The sequence below is a fragment of the Syngnathus floridae genome, chromosome 21 (assembly GCF_059516105.1).
Source record: "Syngnathus floridae isolate MCC-2025c chromosome 21, RoL_Sflo_1.0, whole genome shotgun sequence".
Taxonomy (NCBI): domain Eukaryota; kingdom Metazoa; phylum Chordata; class Actinopteri; order Syngnathiformes; family Syngnathidae; genus Syngnathus; species Syngnathus floridae.
In genome coordinates, this window is record NC_142433.1 from 4,572,476 (window position 1) to 4,594,126 (window position 21,651).

General features: G+C 38.9%; 2 long non-coding RNA genes across 7 annotated transcripts in view; one reads left to right on the plus strand and one right to left on the minus strand.

Moving 5' to 3' along the window:
• The window catches only part of LOC148380051 (uncharacterized), a 67,509-nt gene that overhangs the window by 9,375 nt on the left and 36,483 nt on the right, over positions 1 to 21,651 (plus strand). For 3 of the 6 annotated variants that reach the window (XR_015854792.1, XR_015854793.1, XR_015854791.1), the window contains exons 3-5: positions 1,113 to 1,175; positions 2,999 to 3,129; positions 11,363 to 11,446. This is a non-coding gene — a long non-coding RNA (uncharacterized LOC148380051). The remainder of the gene's footprint in view (positions 1 to 1,112; positions 1,176 to 2,998; positions 3,130 to 11,362; positions 11,447 to 21,651) is intronic. The other 3 variants (XR_015854788.1, XR_015854790.1, XR_015854789.1) reach the window with 1 other exon arrangement.
• LOC148380053 (uncharacterized) lies at positions 7,817 to 20,681 on the minus strand. The gene is made up of 3 exons (XR_015854797.1): positions 20,281 to 20,681; positions 11,786 to 11,834; positions 7,817 to 8,527 (listed from the first exon to the last, which is right to left on the minus strand). It is a non-coding gene; the product is annotated as an uncharacterized LOC148380053 (long non-coding RNA).

Here is a 21,651-nt window from a genome sequence, read left to right on the forward strand (position 1 = left end):
ACGCTGTCCGGCCTGACTCTCCACTTGTCCGCGACCACGTCTCAGCTCTACAAGCTAAAATAAAGCAAGCTAAGCAGAGGTGCCCACCTACCAGGATGGTCTTATGCATTTTTAAGTCCAAGCCATTCTCCAAATAGTCTGTCGTAAATGGGGGGATCCTTTAACCTTGTGCTTTATTGTCTTGGGGCTGGAAAATAGGTTTTATTCTAGGGTGAAGATGAGATAAGACTCTGTCAGGGATACCGGGCGGCCCCGCTGCAGGCTCATTGCAGCCCAGACGACGGACATTACATCTCCCACTCCCTTTTCGATAGCCCCCCCCCCTCCACCATTGTCACTTTCATTACATTTGACACTTTTGTGCTTTGACTTTCACGTTCTTTAACTTTTTCCAAGCGCTTTCGACGTCACTCATCTTCATTATCTTGTCGGTTAACCATTTCTGCTTTCATTGTGATCATTTATCATTCTGCCACATACTTTTTTACGACCTCGGGGGCGTGTGGCTCTTTTGCTCTTTCTTCGCTGCGGTCCTCCTCGCGTTATTTTTGCTTGTGTTGCACGCGTGCCCTACACAACTAATGTTTTGTAGTTCCATTAGTGTCACATCTGGTGCGTCTTGGACATAATTTGCTTACCTTGGCTAACTGCGTGTGCAGCTGTTAGCCACGGCTGACACTTGAGCTGTAAGTGCTCCAATTCGGCTAAGGTTGTCTTGCTATAAATTGCCCCAGGCTGAGGATGGAGGACACCTTGGCGATAGTGTGATGCTTCCCGGAGTGCCTGGGAATTAAGTATATGTGCCACATTGGAGAAGCTGCTGTTGAAAGGAATTTTCTTAGGTGATAGGGTAGAAATTCTTGTCAGCCCTGAGACCAAGCTAAAGGTTTTTGTTTCTGGCATTTTAGACCTCAATAATTCCTTTTGCTTAACATTACATATTGGTAAAGCCAAGAATAATTTTCCTTGGTAGCACACATTTTATTTCATATCTTCAAAAGGACAGTATTGTGTGACATTTAAAATTGGAGCCACACAATTAAAAAAAAAAAAAATCTCACAGCAACAATGTAATCTTCAGCTTTTTTTTTTTTTCTCTTCTACTTCAACAGGCACAATCTTCTCTGAATCTCGAGCCACTTGAGCACGACGTGAACCCAAGTGTGGAGATTTCTGTAAGTAATTAATGCCTTCAGCATATTTAGCAGGCATTTATGTCACATACCCAGTGAAAGTATGCAAAGGTTACAGATCCTCCAGACAATTAAATACAACAAAACTCATAAATGGAAGTTTGCATATGAATGTTTTGTGGCATCACTATGGACTTTGACTGCATTAAAGATGAATAGCTAGCATAGCTGTTTTATTTCTAACCACCATCATGGGCCAAATTAACAACAAAGTAGCTAAATTTTTGTTTGGAACATTCTATTGTTTAAAAAAAAAGTTAAACCAGTCCACCCAGAAATAATTATGTTCAACTTTTGAGTTTCCAATCTGTTTTTTGTGTATATGAGGTTTTTGTTGTCTCCAATTTCTGTTGGCTTGGCGTAGCTGAGTTGGATTGTAAATATGTCAACTCACCCCCTCATAGCAAACATTAGCAGAATGCCAAGCCTGTTTGTGAAGAGGAGATGATGCTAATCAAATGGATAAAGCTTGTGTCGGGTGGCCAGTTTGATCCGAGTCGAGCCAAGATATAGCAAGGCTGGTTAATATTTGACATTGGCTATTTAATGTAATCTCCTCTCAGAGATGAGTTGAAAACATCAAATGACACATTCACAAATATTTTTTTTAAAGCTTCTTGACCAAAAAATAAATATCTCTATGTCCGTGTCTTCAGATGCACATCTCGTCTAGATGTACTGTCATGCTCTACACGGTCCAAACACGCAAAAGCACTTGACATTATTACAAGTGGATGAGTCCGGGAGACGTCAGGTTGGATGTTGACGTTCGCTGTGATTGCCATGTCTGTTTGAATGATCCTTCAAACACAAAACCCCACCTGAGCTCTGCTTTACTATAAAACAAGGGTGGGGGCATGTCTATGGAGAATGCATATTATTATTATTTTCAACCCTCTTGACTTTTTAAAAGAAAAAAATATATAATTTTCCACTGTAATATATTTGTACCTAGCTTCATGGATGCTGCTTAATGTTTGTGACTAATTTATCGTGTGCCTTGGAATGACAGCTCTTCTCACCGTCTGTCTCTGTTGCCATGATACATCACAGATGTGATCCCTTGATTCCTCATTTTCCACCATACTGCATGTCAAAGTGAGCGGCGGTGTCAGCGTGACTACTACCGCATGCAATCTATAAAGGAGTTATTCATTCATTCATCTGAAATGAAATGTCTTCATGCGACGTGTCATCTCGCTGACACTGTTTCAACAATTGGATCACTTAGATCAGGGGTGTCAAACTCATTTTTTTCTCGGGCCGCATTGTAGTCACAGCTTCTTTCGGAGGGCCATTATTACGGTCAACCTAAATAAATGTATGAGCACCTCATATTATATCCAGTAAAAGGTACAAAACAAACTGACAAATAACTCGTTTTCAAATCAGTAAAAACTGGTCAAATAAAAAAAAGATATTATTAAAAGTGAAGATAATTTGCAATTCTAGTAATGACACATGAACTTGATGTCCGCAGGTGCCACCAGTGCTTGGCAGATAACAGATGATAAAGAAACACTTATTTTAAATTATGCTAAAAGATAAGTGATGCTTTGTCTCACTTGATCTACTACACTCGAAATCCACAAAGACTTCTGGTAACAGCTTGAACAGAGAAATTTTTTTTTTTGTATCAAATTGAAAGCCAATTTTGGATTGTGCCTCATTTGGTGCTCAGAAGCAACTGTCCTTGATGCGGAACACAAGTGTGACGCGAGCTGTTTCCAAATTATTCCAAAATAAAATTCCCCGAAGGTCTGGTGAACTTTTGATTGATGCCGATCCTCCCTACGGTTTCACAGGCTCCACTTCGGTCTGCCCGGCACAATGCTCTTGACGGCGTGAGACTGCAGGCTGGCTCAGTGAAGCTCAGATTCTCTCCCCCCCTCCCTTCCCTGCATGGAGACTCCCCGATCTCACTGTGATTTTCTAGGTCAGTATGATCACAGTAACACATGCATACACCAGGGTGTATAAAGACTGGCAGGATTTTATTTTAACATACTTGAGTGAAAAACGACAAATTAATCCATGAGAGAAACTTAATATGATACGGACAATGCTTGCTTTTCTGTAACAAATGCCAACTTGTTTTTTTTTTTTTTACTGACCATATTAATATTTGTTCCTGTAGCTCACGGGTGTCAAAGTCAAGGCCCGGGGGCTAGATACGGCCCGCCAAATCATTTTATGTGGCCCGCGAAGACAAATTGTGCATCAAATTCGTGTGTCATTACTAGAAATTCAAATTCGCTTCACTTTTAAAAATATCTTTTTTTTTTTTTTTTAATATTTGACCAGTTTTTACTCATCTGATTTGAAAACGAGTTATTTGTCAGTTTGTTTTGGAGCTTTTATATGAGGTGCTCATACATTTATTTGGGTTGACAGTCATAATGGCCCTCCGAAAGAAACTATGACTACAATGCGGCCCGTGAAAAAAAAATAGTTTGACACCCTTGCTGTAGCTGTAAAAATTAAATAAGGATATATACCAGGGGTGTCAAACAAATTTTTTTCGCGGGCCGCATTGTAGTCATAGCTTCTTTCGGAGAACCATTATGACTGTCAACCCAAATAAATGTATGAGCACCTCATATTATATAGAGTAAAAGCTACAAAACAAACTGACAAATAACTTGTTTTCAAATCAGACGAGTAAAATCTGGTCAAATATTTAAAAAAAGATAAGAAGATTTACAGAAGATCAGTAAAAACTGGTCAAATATTAAAAAAAAACAGATATTATTAAAAGTGAAGACAATTTGCAATTCTAGTAATGACACACGAATTTGATGCACAATTTATCTTCACGGGCCACATAAAAAGATGTGGTGGGCCGTATCCGGCCCCCGGGCCTTGACTTTGACACCTGTGATATATCCGATCAAATTCAACTTTGGGGGCATCTTCACGTTTCATCACAACCATCTCAACCTAAGGCCCCCCCTACCCACACACACATCTGAGCCCTCTTTGATATCCTGCCGTGACTGTCTTGGCACTGTGGAGAGGTACCTCACATCAAATAGAGGGAATTGCAATATCAGCAAGCCATGAGGAGCTCTCGAACAGGATAACCGTATTCCACAGAGAGAAACAGACCCAAAAAATGAGCCAAACAAACAAAGCTCCAAAAAATGCAATAATGAGCATTCCCTTGACTGGTTTGATTGCGTAACTCATCAGTGTTCACAATTGTCTCTTGAGCACTCCCCTTAGATTTGCTCTTGTGCTAAGTTTGCAGGCAGAAGCGTGCTTGGTCTGTTGACTGTTTTCTTAATACTGGAGGTTTTTTTTTTTTTGGTAGAGCTTGCGGATGATTATCTTAGGCATCTTAATGTGTCCTGACAAAAGTGCCAGGAAAGGTTTATGATGAGACTATCGTGTTTGACTACAGTTGAATGGGTGAAATGCCAACCACTAGAGTGATGCGGTTAAAAGACATGCAATTTTAAATGAAGCAAATGTATTCCAGCAGTTGAATTTTTCCATTTTTATTGTTTTGTTTTGGCACCAGAGGGGAAAAATGTGCATTTGCAGTTAGACTGTAGACCCCACCGTGTGCTTTTCAAAGCTCAACACGGCTTATTTCCTTTCCGCTGGTTCCGACTGCAACACTTGTTTACGCGTACCCGAGAGTTGAAAGCCGCCGAGACCCAAAAATATGTTTGCAAATTTGATCAACACGGCATAAAATGACTTTCTTTTTTTACAGTAGAAGCATATATAATTATCTAATAAATAATAATAATGATAATAAAATAGGAATATAATAATAATGATGACGATGATGAGAAAAAAATGGAAAACAGGAGTGAGAACAAAATAAAACATCTCATCTTGGGAACATGCCTTGATTTTGCGAATCAAAGAAACCCTTTGTACTCTAGTTATCGAGATATGATGCATAAATATTTCTTCAAAAGGATTATGTACATGTTAAACGTGTGGCACAAGAGGAATGAAAATCCGACCCCCTCCCCACTGCCGTAACTTCAGTCCTACAAAAGTAGCATGTTGAGTTCTTGAGTGTTTGAATTCTGCAAAAATATTATAATCCCGCAATCCAAAGCCTTATTAATAGAAAATATATCTGCATTTAGCAATTAAAACTCCATTCCATTCACTTTGATGCATAAGACGCAGGCCTCAAAGAAGAGTCTTGATAGTTAACACGAAAAAAAGACAGCAAATCCCAAAATAGACATGTTTACTTTAAATCGATACACAAGTAGAACATATGTACCTGTAGATACCTCATGCTACAATTAGGTTTAAAAAAAAAAGCCAAATGATTACTAGGTAGCACATACCGTATCCATCACCTACTCCGAGGTGGTTATTAAGACTAATTTTAGCCAAAGCCTGATGTACCAAGCACTTGATGCTACCGGAACCTCCCTTAATGTGTGAGCAGGAATGAAAGCGAGAGTGAAGGTTATCATCATTACGAGGCTAATGGCTAACATCTGCAGTGCATTACGTGGAAGTTAACTAACGTGTGCCACTCACTCACCTTAATAGCAACATTGTCGTAATACGATATACCAAATATGTGATTGCGTAATAACTTTGAGGCTTAGTAATAACTCCACCCTATCTTGTAAAACACATTTATGGATTAAGGGAACGACCTGTCAACATGTTTTACTTTAGCGATTAACAACTGTCACTGGTTAGTTTTTTTTTATTCATATGGTAATTTGTGTATTTTTATTCCTGCCAGTCAAAGGAAGTCTTTACACCTTTAAAGTTGGCTCCATTGTGCCTGTTTGGATTGCACGTATGCTGGAAATATTCATTGATTGCTTTTTAATGACACAGTTTACCTCATGCGAAGAACGATATTGCAAAGCAAAGAGGAGAAACCAGGAAAGATATTGTCTTAGATATCGAGGCAGTTGGTGGTTAAAGGCTGGAAACATTATGCGGTATGCAGTAATTGCAAGTTGTACATTTGGTTTGCTTCCTGCTGTGTGAGCTCATACTTGAGTGTGTTTATATTTTTGCGGTACATTATGTTCTCATATTTTCAATGCGGATGGAGCCTGACCTCTGATTTGTCAAGTCGAAAGTGCTTTTCACATTTTCAGCCCTGAAACACATTTTTTAATGCAAAATAATATTAGTGGTCTAACAAAAATGTCCATGTACAATTTGTTTGCTGTTGAAAGAAGAATAATGAAAAGCTCAAGGTCTAGTGTGGTCCTCGGAAATTCAATTATAACACAAGTGAGAGGTGATTTTTGATGAGAATGATTGATAAAAAAAAAAAAAAAACTTATTAATAACACCAACTGCACGCTGGCTTTACTGCTTGCACCGTTTTCTTAATTCTATTGGGGCTTGAAGTGCGAAGATTTCTTTGCAGGGCCACTCTGCCAGTTTTGCTTCCAGCAGCAGTCCAGACACTTATCAGAGCAGCGAGTGTGAAATTATCTCTCAGTGCGGTGATTGTCCACTTGCTGCAGCCATTGCTCCCCTGCAACACTAACAACACTTTTTTTTTTTTTAGACCAGCTATACCATCTGCACTGGGACGAAGCAAAATTCTTGCTCACTCTTCCTCAGACGCCCACGGAAGTTATCCGAGCATTAATAGAGAACGTATATGAATTAGTTAGTAGGTGAAAGTTTTGGCAGTGCAAGTATGCTTGCAAATCTTCAAGTATTCGCTCACTGGTTGCGATATTAGTTGGATGCTTCAAGCAGATTTTGCATTTGGTATTTATTACAGATGCCTTCAATGGTTTTTATTTTGCGATGGATTATTTCAATAATTCTGTGTTCTTTCTTGCTCAGCAGTCGAGTTGCGCCTCGGCTGGTTAGAGCCAAGCGGTACTCGATTTTTATGCGTAAACAATTAATTGAATATGAACGGCCTTCCTTGTTGCTTACCACCCAAAGTCGATTAGCTAATTGGAAAACACTGCACGGCGGGCTATCGATGAGATCCTTTTATGCAACGTGCAGTTTTGCAGGAGACCATCTTGGATTTAGTCATAGTCATTTAAAATTAATGAGAACAATTGTCTGTGCTTCTGGCTTTTTGTAAAATTCAACACTGTGTTGCTTGTGATTCACCAGGCAACACATGGCCAGAATTGTAAATTACTGAACGACTGTTATGTTATGATTGTTAGATTCAATCATAGCTAGCGAGGAACTAAAATGAGATTACAAATAAAGCCAATTGTTTTTTTTCTGTGATTAAAGAGACAATTTTTGCCAAATGTCATCGTAAATATATGCTCAGTGTCGTACCCTGGAATAATATAAATATACGGGAAAAGTGCCACGTAGTTTATATTTTCGTAATGAATCCAATTCATCTCGGCAAGCTTCACCGTTGTCATCACTATAAAAAATATAAGAGATCGTAAAAATGCTAGTATAAAATCAAATTTACTTTGGAGCTGAAATTTAATGTAGACTCTGGCTGTTTATACATTTCAGTTTTGGATTAAACTATTGCATTGGTTTTATTTATTATATTCTATTCATGCCTCATTTGAAACAAATCTGTCACAATTTAGTTTACATTGAATTAGTGTGTTATTCGGAATGACACTCACGGTTCATTTGACATCAAATGGGCCAAAATGAATGAGACAAATACAGTAAAAATGGATCAACTTGATATTAATAGCAATCATTATAAACAAACTTAGATAAGCTACAACTCCCAACAGAAACATTCAACTTGACTACCTCATAATTCATCGAGTCTAATAGGACGGTGGTCCACCCTTTAGCTTCACTTTTCTGGAAGACTTTCCCCACAAGGGTTAGGTGTCTGTTTAATGGAATTTTTGACCCTTTGTGAGGTCACACCGATGTGCTTTCAGTCTCCACTGTAATTCATCCCAGAGGTGTTCGAGCAGGTCAGGTTGAGGTCAGGACCAGAGATGTTCAGCCACACCAAATTCCCTCATTGTCTTCATGGACCTACTGTATTTTTCAGACCATAAGGCACACATAAAATTAATTTTTCAAGAATTGTTAGTAGGCCTTGTATGGATGCCGTTGAGACATTCCGATTGACTTAAATTCATATAAGAGCCAAAACAGGTGAATATATTGCAGATTAGACTCAAACCATCTCCTGCGGTTGTGTCCAATTGTCCAGACTCGGTTTCTCGTGCCAGTGAGGCTCGAGTTTAGGCCTGAGGTTTCACATGTCCTCCAGCAATATGTCGCGTCGTATTGGCTTCAAAATCTTTCCCAACTGCCCTGACAAGTGGTAGTGATGCATTCACACAGAAGTGTGTGTTGCCTCCGAGGCCATCAGCAGCGTACAAGGCAGAGTGATGAAGACACAGACAAGCCTGGAGGACAAAAAATATACACACAGTATATATATTTAGTTTTTCCAGAGCAACAATATAATCCAATATATATGGCCTTGGGTTTTTTATTCAGGAGTCATACCTTGTTTAAAGTACCGTATTTTCCGCAGTATAAGGCCCACCGGATTATAAGGCGCACCTTCAATGAATGGCCCATTTTAAAACTTTGTTCATATATAAGGCGCACCGGATTATAAAGCACATAGAATAAATAACTTGCTCAAACGTTAATGCAATCACAATATAGTAACACTCGAAACAGTGAAAGCAATAACAATATATCAATAACTCAACGTTGCTCAAACGTTAATATCACACAACACACAAAATAAACACGTAAAGCTTACTTTAATAAATTAGTCCTCATCCACGAATCCATATTGGTCCATATATAAGGCGCACCGGATTATTTAGTTGCGCCTTATAGTGTGGAAAATACGGTAATTGCAAAAATCTCCACCAAAAGTCTACATTGTCATTTCAATCTGTTCAGTCCAGATGATTCAAAAATGATTTCTCATCAAGCAGCTGGATTGTTTAAAAATAGTACAGTAGAAATTTTTGGGAGGTAGTTTTGCCTTAGGAGATTTCAGCTGTTGAAGGTTTAATACAACGGTTTCATGGTAGTCTAGCTTGTGTCAAAGTAAATTGGGTAGCTCTGTTGTCACTTTGTGATATGTTGTTTTCAGCCTGGAGTGGAGAGCTTTGTTTGTTTTGCTTGCTTTTGTGTCTGGTGAAATCAACAGGATGACAGATAAAGCCAGGAGAATGGAACGTAAGGAGATTTTGGAGACAGATGTTGTTCAATAATTAAGCTTTTGGAAAAATGTGGCTTGTTCCTTCGTCATAGCTACGCTACACGAGTGAAACATTGATTGGAATGCGAATAGAGTGTCAACATTTGCTCCACGGCTTTTTAGCTTGGCAAGCTGTGAGGCCATGCACCGTGTCCCCCCCCCCCCCTCCTCGTAGAAGGGCATCGGTTTTCTTCTTGATTGATGCAAACATGCTAAGTCATAAATCGGCTAGTATAATAAACATCCTTTGTGCGACTTCCTCGCTATCCCTTCTTGGCACGGTTTCTCGCAAATGCCCATTGCCTTCCATACTTGACGACATGACTCACTCCAATGATAGCTTGTAACTCGGGGAACCTTAATTCAAATGGCGGACTGCTCTGATTTATCCCAGTGTCAACCACACGGGCTCTTGGCAGCGCCGTGCATGAACAAAGATGGAAATTATGTGGGATGTAATTCACGCGAATGGAACGGACAGCTATAAATGGCTCCCCTGACGACTACTCAGTGCATTTAGGAGGCCTTAAGGGAGAGACACATGGCCGGGCAAGGTAATATCACCTGCTGTGATGCTGTATTTCATTGACATAATATATGCAAACTGAATTCTCTCGCAGGGAAAATGCTCGAGGGCTGAGCGATATATTGTCAATAACAATGCCGCCACTCTGCTGTGCTTTTTGAGACTCGGCAATTCCATTTTTGACCATGACATGAAAGTACGGATGGGATATCAGCAAGTTTGATTGCTTTGAGTGCTCTTTTTGATTGTTTTCTTTGCTCTTCATATCAAATCGTAAATTAGAATCCATATATAAGGCGCACCTGATTATAAGGCGCACTGTCGGCTTTTGAGAAAATTGGTTTTTAGGTGCGCCTTATAGTGCGGAAAATACGGTAAATGAAGCAGTACGTTGCAGCTGCCTTTGCACACAGTTCCGTAACTGATTATCACACACAATTGAGTGATGACAGCTCACAGCTCAAGTCTGACCTCAATAAAACATTGAAGTTTTTTTTTTTAATTTTTTTTTATTAGATGAAGCGTTATTAAAGCTAAAGACAAACGGGAACTCTTGTGAACCCATCACATACTGCAAATTCTATAAATAGACAAAAGTGTTTTTTTTCTTACATTTGCATCACAGATTTGTTCATTCTCTTTATTCCTGACATACTTGAAGATTCCCAATCCAACCACTTGCTGCTTTATTTATATCACGAAAACCTGATCTGCACTTCACAGAACGATCTTTTTATTTTTATCTCTCCTAGTTTAATTTTTGTCTCCTTCTGCTGACTTTATAAAAAAAAAAACACCATACCAACAAATTCACAAATGTAATAAAGGGTAATAATAATAATAATAAAATAAATAAAAATACATAAAAATAATTTAAAAAAATAAAAAATAAAAATGATAAAAAATAAATGATAAAATATGCACCTTTTTAATGTACTTCAATCAATAACAATGCTAAAAATCCCAACCAAAAGTACACTTGACGGCACAATTTAACATTTCAGTGTACCACCTATCCAAGGTTTGAACCATGCGGTGCATCGCCAAAGGGGTTTAAATCATAATCTTATTAACATTCCACACATCCTGTCTGGAATTGATGCGAGGATGAAGGTACTACCACTTTAATGCCACAAATTGAAAATCGTATTTTCGAGGACTCCTGTGGGTTAGCGGCACTCAGAATGCTAATCAAATTCTGACGCAATAGCTACAAAAGGCTGTTTTCTTTACTCATGTCTTTATGTTGAGGTGTCAGAAAGCAAGCCAAGGCCTTGACGCCAATGGAGCAAAATGTCATTTCATAGCAACTTGTCAGCTACAATAAGTGACAACAGAGACAAGTTGTTGTTGTATTGACTATTGCCGACAAAAAAGCGAACCCACTGTTTGATTTTACCGTGACACGTCTACGTTTTTATTTGATTGCCTTGAAGCGAAACTGACACTCTTGACTTTTGATTTAAAGGCCAAATTTGCTTTTTGTTACAGTGGTGCCTTGAGATCCAAGGAAAGAAAAAATACTCCACAGTATTGACATCTCAGCTTTTGGCAGAGGATAAAGAAGATATAACTGTGAGTACTGTTATATTGAATGTCTAAATGTGTTAAAATTTAAATTGGAAATATTTGCATTTTATCACGTATCATTTTATGCTGGTGATGATTTTTTTCCTGTTTAAAAATCTGGAACTAACTTGGGTAATTGGCTGCAAAAATTTATACAAGACGTGAACGAATGTGCTTCTGTCCAAAGTTTTTCCAAAAGTAGCTGCCTTCACACTTTTCCAAATTAATGTTCTCCTCACACCCCGACGCTGATCCATTCAGACAGGAGAGGAATCGATAGATGAAGAGGTCACTCTTGCCGGCATCTCACCGAATTCAATTTCCTCTTTTTTTTTTTATACATACCACATCTTCACTTTTGTATTCGGGCAAGCGTAGATACTTAACAGGGGACCTGGGGAAACGACAATTTGAAATGAGAATGACAACAGATGACAATTTTTCGTCATCGCAATATATATTTAGTTTATAGTATTACTTTTTTTGCTTTGCTCATTTAGTGCCACACTGTTCACCATCAAGAAATTTACTGTACATCCCTAACCTGTATTTTTCAAAAATGCTCGCCTGCAATCATCCATCAACAAATGGCTGTCATTACTCCAATCGAATCCTCACTCAAGGTGCATTTAGCGATGGAAAAGAAAAATAGACTAGTTTTTTTTGTGTGCATCTTCCAATCTGGTGACATGGATAATTAATCACCCAAGCGATAGGCCTCAGTTCTTCATTATCTAGCCTGGATTGTCTTTGTGTGTGCGTGATTGCATGTGTGTGTTGGGAATTGTGCTCAGTCTTCTAATTTGTTTTTTTTTTCTTTCCAGTTGTTTGCTTTCCTTCTAGCAAACACGCTCAGATAAACACATTTGTCAAACACTCAACACCTTCTAAAAATCAATATTAATGATGATGGTAATAATAACCTGCTAATTTAATTTTGATTATTTTCACTGGATTCTGTGACATCCCAACGTACCAAATGAAGAAGAAATTACTGAAGGTCACTCCACTCAAAAATATATAAATGAATCACAAAAGAGTACAAACCTTGGCAAAGGCTGCCAATCTATTTTTGTTTAGCACGTACCACTTGGAAAATATTCGCTATCTAAAATTGGCAAGTGGCCTTCAATAGACAACATTCATATTCATGACAACTTTTGGGACAATAGTTGAAAAGAGAATTGCAAAAATAAAAAACGGTTTTGAACCCTGACATGAACGTCTCATTCCGTATAATTGCGCAGCAGCGCTGTTGCTCAAGCTGAAACGGAATGTGCATCAAAAATCTTCAATAACGTTCAATCCCATAGGATGCTATTAATGTGATGAATTGTTTTATGTTGGCTAACAATCACCTAATTTAACATCTAAATGACACAGCAGGGGTAATTACGACGATAGCAAAAGCAGCTGTGATCCGTGAGATTATATTTTCAATTATAAACATGACATCTCATTGAGAAATAATGGGGATCACGTACTGAAGTCACTTGTGATGTTGTCATGTTATTCGTCAATTAGTTCATTCAAATTCAGATTCAATCTGAATAAGAAAAAACAATAAACAAAAAGAAAATCCCATGTTGCCTTTTGTCTTTGCACAAGTGTGCACACCCTCTTATAGCAGGCATTATGGCTGTGTCGAGAATGAACTCATTCAAACTCACAAGTGGGCATCAGAAAAATTCTCGTCTGCTGTTTGAACAGAGGAAGGAAGCATTAAGAAAATGGAGTCAGTGACTCAGCACTAAACATCATTTTGGGAACGTAACCTTGTGTCACGAATCCAGCAGCTGAAAATAAGCAGATGTAGAATATTTGGATGGCTGAACATATTCAACCTGGACCACATTCACTCTCCACCAGTCTGTGTAGTCTATTGCAATATTTACAAGTAACCCCCCCCAATTTACTTCTGTTTCTATGGTAACCATTTTCTTTCTTTTTAGCCAAGAAATAAGTTGCTATAATTTTACCCTCTGTTAATTAACATGTTGTCGTGGCCTTAGCCGTGTACAGACATTGATATTCATTGGCGCAATATAAACAATGCATCGCCCCATCTATTAGTCGAACAATTAATTACATCACTGCTGTATAATCTGAATATCATTTCAGTCTCTGACACATTTTCTGTACCTCTACTTTGCTACTCAATAGGCGTGCAACATTACACTCTGTCCCCGCTTATTTCTTGCAGCCATTTGCTCTTATTTGTAAATCTATGCCAGTCTCTTATGATTTTTAGTCGTGATGTTCCAGGAAGAAGTAGTACACAGGCTGAGGACATGGAAGGCTACTTTTCAGGGAACTCAGTTGACTCTTTAAAGCCAAAAACTTTAGATCCTTTTATCGTAATTAACTTTTTGTTCCTTCACCATAAAATTAAAGGCATAATTTGGCGGGTCTCAATTAAACAATTGGTTGATTTTTCCAAATCAGTATGTGTGCACGCGCCTTCAGACAGAAACATTATTCTGCTACCATTTTATTGAGTCAAGTTGGAGTCGGAAATGTCATAACGTGAGATGTCGGAGCCAGAAAATGGCATTTCAAACCCTGTTGGTGGCACATCTCAGGGGATAGCAAAGCCAATCTGTCACCCCCCCCCCACCCCCCCCCCCCCATGTTCCTACAACTTTTAATCCAAGGTCAACATTTGTTTTTCCCCTATTCACTGATCACTTTATCTTTCCTTAAAATAAATAAATTCCTTTCCATACAGAGCTTCTCTCAAACTATTGTGAATACAAGATATTTAAAAATGTATTGGCACCAAGATGGACTGATGCAAGCGTACGAAATGCTAAGCTAAAAAATAAAGGACAGTGTTGTCGATCTCATTTAGTATGCATTGTCCAAGAAATTCACCAACCTACTTCTTCATCCGCTGGCATTACCTTCTGACTAGAGTTGATAACACCACGGTGGCATCACAAAATCATCTGTTTGATATGCGCGGGGAAGCGTTTGTACCTCATCATACTTTCTGTCTGATGTCCAATGGTGCACTTTACCAGAATAGATGATGACTTGTTCTCATCTTTTCATGCACTCTCATCTCTGCAATGCCTCCGATACTTTTAGCTTCATGTTACGTTGCCCGTATTTGGCCAAACTCGCTTTAGAGCTCACAACAAGACCTCTAATCTTGTGTACTAATTACCGTACTTTCCGCACTATAAGGCGCACCTAAAAACTTCCAATTTTCTCAAAAGCCGTCAGTGCGCCTTATAATCAGGTGCGCCTTATATATGGACCAATATTGAGCCACTACAGCAGGTGTGTCCAAAGTCCGGCCCACGGCCCAAATGTATATATCTTATATATGGACAAAGTTTTTAAATGGGCCATTCATTGAAGGTGCGCCTTATAATCCGGTGTGCCTTATATACGGACAAAGTTTTAAAATGGGCCATTCATTGAAGGTGCGCCTTATAAACCGGTGCACCTTATAGTGCGGAAAATACGGTAACTTTTGCTTCCCTTAATTTATTTTTTCTGCATCATACCTTTTCAGCCGGAGTTTGATTTTATTCAATCAATAATACTTGCTAATATCCTAACATCAGATTTGTGGGTCAACATCTGTTTTTACCATTCTGCATAATAATATGCAAACAATAATTCCATTATTCCTTTTGTCAAAACTCACCGTAGTTTCGACCATCCCAATAATTAGCGATCATTTTTAATCACTCTCTGTAATGGAGGGTGTTTTTGGGGGATAAAGAGGGTAACTTTGATGGATATAAGAGTTTATGGGAGTTGACACGGCACATTTCACAGAGGACATTAGATCTGGCAGCTTGTCAAAGAGAACACTGGAAAAAAGAGCAACAAGGGCGGGAGGTGGGGAGATTGAAAGGGAAACTCAAAGGTCACTCGGCCGGTCATCAGATAAGAGAAGTTTTCCATTCTGCTTTCCTTTTACCTTTTCTTCATCCTCCTTATCTTGGCGTCATCCATCCCATTAATTACCGTTCAGGGAAACAAGAGGAGTGAAGAGTGCCTCCCATTAAACGATAATATATAGTCAGGAGATGCAGAATGTAATTACCTGGGGACCGGAGATTGTTGGCTTTAGTACCGGCAAGATTCTTTACTAAATAAGGTTTTTGAAGGACATTAAAAACATTTATGATCGCCCTCTGCTTTCTCTTTGCTACCTTATAAGTGGGATGATAAGATCTCTTTAAACTCCCGCCGAGAAAAATCGTTAAACTATTGATGCTGAAGACTCGTGAAGTGTTGCGGATACTTTGGAATAACTTTTCAAAATATATTTATGTTTACTGGTTGTTGACCTCAAGGTTGTTATTTTTAATTGATTCCATCTCATCTACAGTAAATGCTGAATGTGTACTGTTTCAAATTACCGAATATTTTACCCTATTTGGTAAACTGAGGGCAATCACAGTTTCACACAAGTGAGCCAAATAATGTTTTGTCCTGCCACACAAAATAAGCCCTTTCCCTCTTCTTCACTGCTGGATGCCATTGGCAGCTGCAAACTCCACGTGGTGTCCCAAATTGATCGTTTTAATTAAAATTTGTCATTGGAAAATGTGCACAAACAAGTCCTTTAAAGCAACAGATTTGCTTTTCCACTGAGCTCATAAGGCCCAGCAGGAGTAAATCAGATATTGGCGTCGATAACTAGCTTCTCTTGAATTAATATAAAGGAGCAAATAAAAGATGTTAGATGCAATATTCCAAATGGGTTGTAGCCCGTAACTTTTTTCAATAACTCTAAGTGTTTTCTGGGCTCTTGCAAAAAAAAAAAAAATCTCAAAGTGTTTGGGGGGGGGTGTAAAAATGGGACCAGGATGGGTGAGTCTGAAATGTCAAGCGTTAAATGGATTAATACCTTTTCTCTTTAGCCCTTTCTCCCGTTCTACAACCAAAAACAGAAGGTTGTTATTTGTGCAGAAAAATAAAGGTGCCATCATTCAAAAAAAAAAAAAAAGATGATAAATCCCTTCAGGATTTTTTCTTTTTTTAAAACGTCACATTAGGACCATCAACAAGCCTTTCCTCTTGTTTCCATAACCCTCTGTCCTTCCACTGTGACCTCCGTTTCCTCATTGTCAGGCTTTTGCAAACAGGTTTACGCTGCTCATTTATGTTTCTGCCTCCAGGCCCCTCTTGTACAGACCATTTGCTTTTTTTACAACCAACACAATATCCTCTCTGCAAAGACCTCTTTTCTAATTTGTGGCTAGTGCCATTATTTAATTATATCGGTGGAAAATGCTGGATATATAAAACGTTACCGTAGAGCTCAACCTTCAATGCTCGCCCACATATGATATGCAAAATCCAGGTTTCCTCCATTTTGGCCCAGGTAGCAAATTCCCCATAATTGATCTATGAGAAGTTGTCAAGTGACTCTTACTTGACAAGTCAATTGTTCCTCCTTCTGCCTCTCTGTGATAGTCATATCACTGCTGCCAGCTTGACTCTGACATTAGAAGGGCGCCGCAGGGGCCAGTTGGCTCGGCTCAGGCGCAAGCTCGCTCTCATCCGCTCGCCATTATAATAACAGTGAATATTATTTTATCACATTTCTATCCAATGCTTACAATGTTTGTCCTCGCAGTGCATTTAAAATAAATACAACAGGAGGCTAAACAAGTTCAAATTTGAATTAATTCATTCGATACCAGGGGCCAGACTCTCAACAAAAACAATGACTCATAGAGAAAACAGAATGAAGTCATTATGCGGCCTGATAACTCCTGCAGTGAATTTCGCAACAACATTGCAATTTGGGTTGAGAAGAAACTGGAAAGGAGGATTGGGAAGCAACAGGATGATGTTAGAGTCAGTACGCATGCATATTTGACAAAGACTCTATCGTTCGACCTACATTTCTGAAATGCATACAGTGATGGCATATTTTCACATAAGCTCATCTGCGGCCGCTATTGCAGACTCGGCTCTCCCATAGGGATTATCATGCTTGACACCTCTCAGGCTGAATGGCTTCCCGCTGACAGGCTGGTGATCTGTCTGCGCTGACACTTGCGCACACCCCAACCTCTCCCCACATTCCAATAGAGAGCAGAACCCCACTTGGCTTTTTTTCTATGTAAATCTCTCAATAAGTGTCACGGGGAATTGGAAGTGAGACAGAGGAAATTGGAATTGTTTGTGTGAAAGAGGCACGATCCGAGTCAGAGTGGGGATTATTTATTTAAAAGTGGAATGTTTGGAGTAACAGACATGCAATTTTCGGTTGTCATCCATTCCTTTTTGATATGCTGATCAGTCGAGATGGGTTATGTATTAAATATGATTGCACTAAGTCTAATTAGTAGAGTGCCACCAATTATTTCCTCCTTAAGATATTATGGCTCACAGTATGAAGCCTATTGATTTCAAATACCACTCGTAGGTTGATGAATGAGGTAAAAAAAATAAAAGATTGAAGTGTTTTTTTTTTTCCTCCACTCCAATGGCAATTTTTTTTTGCCACTTTGTACCTCAGCCAAGTGTCCTCCCTGACGTTAACTGGCATTGGCCTTTACCTCTCGGTGCAAGAAAAAAAAAACCTTTTCAGCATTCTCTACACTGTTAATACGAGACGGGTCATTAATTAGAAGCACTAAGTGTGAACAGACACGAAGATGTGTTAGTCAAATGATATTTGGATCATCTTTGGTAGTGTGGTATTTAAGAGTGTCTGCGGCAGCATATAAATTAAAATTATAAAGATAAAATAAATACAAACTATTATTTTGTTGTTTTTGTAACATAAACCAATCAGAACATTTTTAGTTAAAATGATAGAGCATCTAATTAAATCGTTTTACTTGGAAATATATCACACATCAAATCATATTTTATTGGAGAGATATCGTAGAAGGAAATTGCATATTTACAGTACTGGCAACTTCATGTAAATGTATATAAAATGTCAACAAAAATTTATTGCATCATAGCCTCTCGAGCTAAAACGCACCGTATCAAATCGAATCGTAATCCCGCCGAATCAGACCGAATTGAATCGTTCCACTCTCACCGTCCTTGAATCGTCTCTTGTGAAGAGATGCACAACCCTAATGTATATGTATAAGATGGGCTATTCCTGGATTTATCTAAAACTACAATCAGATTAATAACAAAATCTTAAAGTCGAGACCACCTCATGTGTATTTGTGTGGCTTGCTGCGCCTACGTAGAATTCGTCAGCCTCACCGCAAGCATTCGTCGGGTTCAGGTTGATCTCATTAGCAAGGTAATTCCTCTGGCGCAACAGCTCAGTAATGGCACAAAATGGTAATGACACTTTAATGGCCCTCGTCAATGCCCACTGGCCAGACCCCGAAACCTGATTTGACGACTGCGCCGCCACTGATCCCAAAAAATATGAATAGAAAACTAACCGTCATTATATCTGCCATAGAAATGAAATCAGAACACCCATAATCCACTTCTCAGCTCGCTGTGTTTTGTCTCATCCGTTGCTTGGGCAATAAATCTCTCCCCCGGCTTCCACTTTTCTTTCTTTACCGACTTTCCGCTGCTCTCTTGCCTCTTTATGCTCTTTTGTTTGTCTTTCGTCTGTCTCTACCAGGCTTCATTTGTCAGTCCCCGTGCTTCAAAATGCATCACTAGATTGGATTCTCATTTTTATTGGCGTTCAGAGGAGTGAAGGATGAGACAATGCGAGTTTAGAAAGCAGAACGGGCAAACAATGCCATCTGACGCCGAGGAGCTATTGCAAGAACATAAGTCCTCCGTTAAGGATTGATAAAGACTTTGCTATCGGTCGACTAAGTTTCAAAGAAAACAATAGTAATATCGACTGTGTACGGACAAACCAAGCGAAGGCCAAAACTGGCCGCTAATCTTCTCCACATACGATTGAGTTTCTCACATATCGTCGATAAGATTGAAAGGATTAGGGTGTCACTCAAAATGGCAAGAGTGTGGAAAAATGGAGGGGTCTCTTAATCTCACACAGCCATCAGCGCTGTTGACTGAGCAAATGAGACGATTTCAAAGCTCGATATGTGTCGGGGGTAGTAACTATGTTTAGTTAAGTCGAGACAACGTAAAAGGAAATGTAGTGCATGAAGTTGGATTTGATTGTTGGTATCAATTACCATATTTGCGGTGAATCATTTGGAAAATACGCTTGTTGGGATTTAAAAGCAGATGGATTCATTTGCACAGCTATTGCGACAACAACAATAAAGAAAGAAAAACTGATGAAGATTCACTCGCTATATCTTCATTTTCAGAGAACGCATTAGCGTCGCGAATGGAACAAGCGCCATTAATTTTTTAGCTGAGTGCTGCGGATGATCTGCAGCACGGCTAACCAGTGGCTTGTGTCAAAGTCATAAAGTTACATTCAGTTTCCATTTATCCGTAAGTTGCGCAAAACACTCTCTGGCCTTCTGCCGCTTGTCTTTAAAAGCAATTTCTCAACATGCACAATAGCTTTTGATCCTTTTTTTATATCCTTTAAGCTTCAATGTTAAATAAAGCAACACGCATGTTATAGAACAGGTAAGCACCACTTTCAACCCGGTAGTGTAAAAAGTAAAAAGCAAGAGGAGAGTACATAATATTAAAGATTAATAGCAGAGATGTAAAGGCAGAGGTAAAACATTCATGATCAAAACAAAACTGTTTTCTTATAGGACTGCTTCTATAGTCTCGAATTTTTTATTTCTTTGTTTTGGCTATAGCAATCAAAGAAACAAATAAAAACCTTTTGCATGATGAGCAGCTCAATAAGGACCCTGCAAAATGGGCTGTGAGCTTTAGCAGAATTGCAACATTCCATTTTCTACCATGTTGGAGCAGATTTTTTTTCTTACCCCCACCTCCCGCCGCTTCGCACTTCTCATCTTTTGTCTCGCTGCCAATCAATGGACCTCGACTACAATTTACCTCGCTGTGACGTCCAACTCCAAGTCATTTTTTTGTTTTTTTTCCTACATGCTGTGCTCCACACTCCGGGTAATTCATTGTCGATCAGGTGTGAAAAGTGAACAAACTATTTATGTTGCACTTGTAAGGTTTGGTCTATTTCTGTAGCACGCCAAGGTAATGACTTCCCCAGAGTTTGAGGTCCCTCCAATCCTGTTTGAAGTCATCCTTGAAGCTTCATGCTCACCTTGACTTCTCAACACTGTCATCTCATTTGCTTTTGGTTTTTGCTCCGTCACTACCTGGTGGTCGGCTGCACTCTGTACCTCTTCCTCCTCCTCCTCCTCCTCCTCCTCCTCCTATCTTGTTATCCCTTTAGACCTGTGAAACCTAGAAGATGAAATCGCTCCTCTTATGTGATGAAATTGCACGGAGGCTGAAGCAAAGCTTCTAAGCTTGGGAAGGCTTTAAAGCAGAAGAAGATTGGAAGCGTTAAAAAGCCACAGTATATGAAAGTCAAACTCCTCAGGTGTTTTGGTTGTTTGGAAGATGAATATTTACAGGACTAAAGAGATGGATGTATCTGTGCTTTTTGTTTATGTTACGGTCAAACCCAACAACCTGTACTTTTACTCTAAAATTCTTAATTTGCTTAATTGCCATTTCCCGCCATTAGCAGTACCGTGTTTTCCGGACTATAAGGGGCACCTAAAAACCTAAAATTTTCTCAAAAGCCGACAATGCGCCTTATAGTCCGGTGCACCTTATATATGGACCAAATTCCTAAATTTAAACTGGCCCGAATCATTGTGTCATAAAATCAATCATAAGTGGCCCGCTGAAGACTATGAATCATGAATCAAAAAGACTATGGATCATTATTTTGTGATGATAAAGTCTGAAGTTGAAATAAAAAAAATAAAACGGAGAAGGATTTGATTTGGATTAAAAATCTGACATGATGGTGCGCCTTATAGTCAGGTGCGCCTTATAGTCCGGAAAATATGGTAATTCTTTAAAGGGCACCAATGGAAAACAATTTCCTATTTCTATTTTTTTTACTGTGACATGTTAAAATGTTTTTGATTATCACAAGCACATTATTTATCCTTTTTCACATATTTCTATCTGTATTGAACTGGTTCTAAATGTCAAATTTTGTTCCCCTGTCTGAACTTGTTAGTCAAATCAGTGTTTCAGTGTTGCTAAACACAATTAAAACAATTTTACTGAACAATAAACGATCAACTATGTAAAACCAACCAAACCTTTTTAAAAAACGAGCTAGCGTTGCCCTTTATCCCGCATATTTTTTCAGC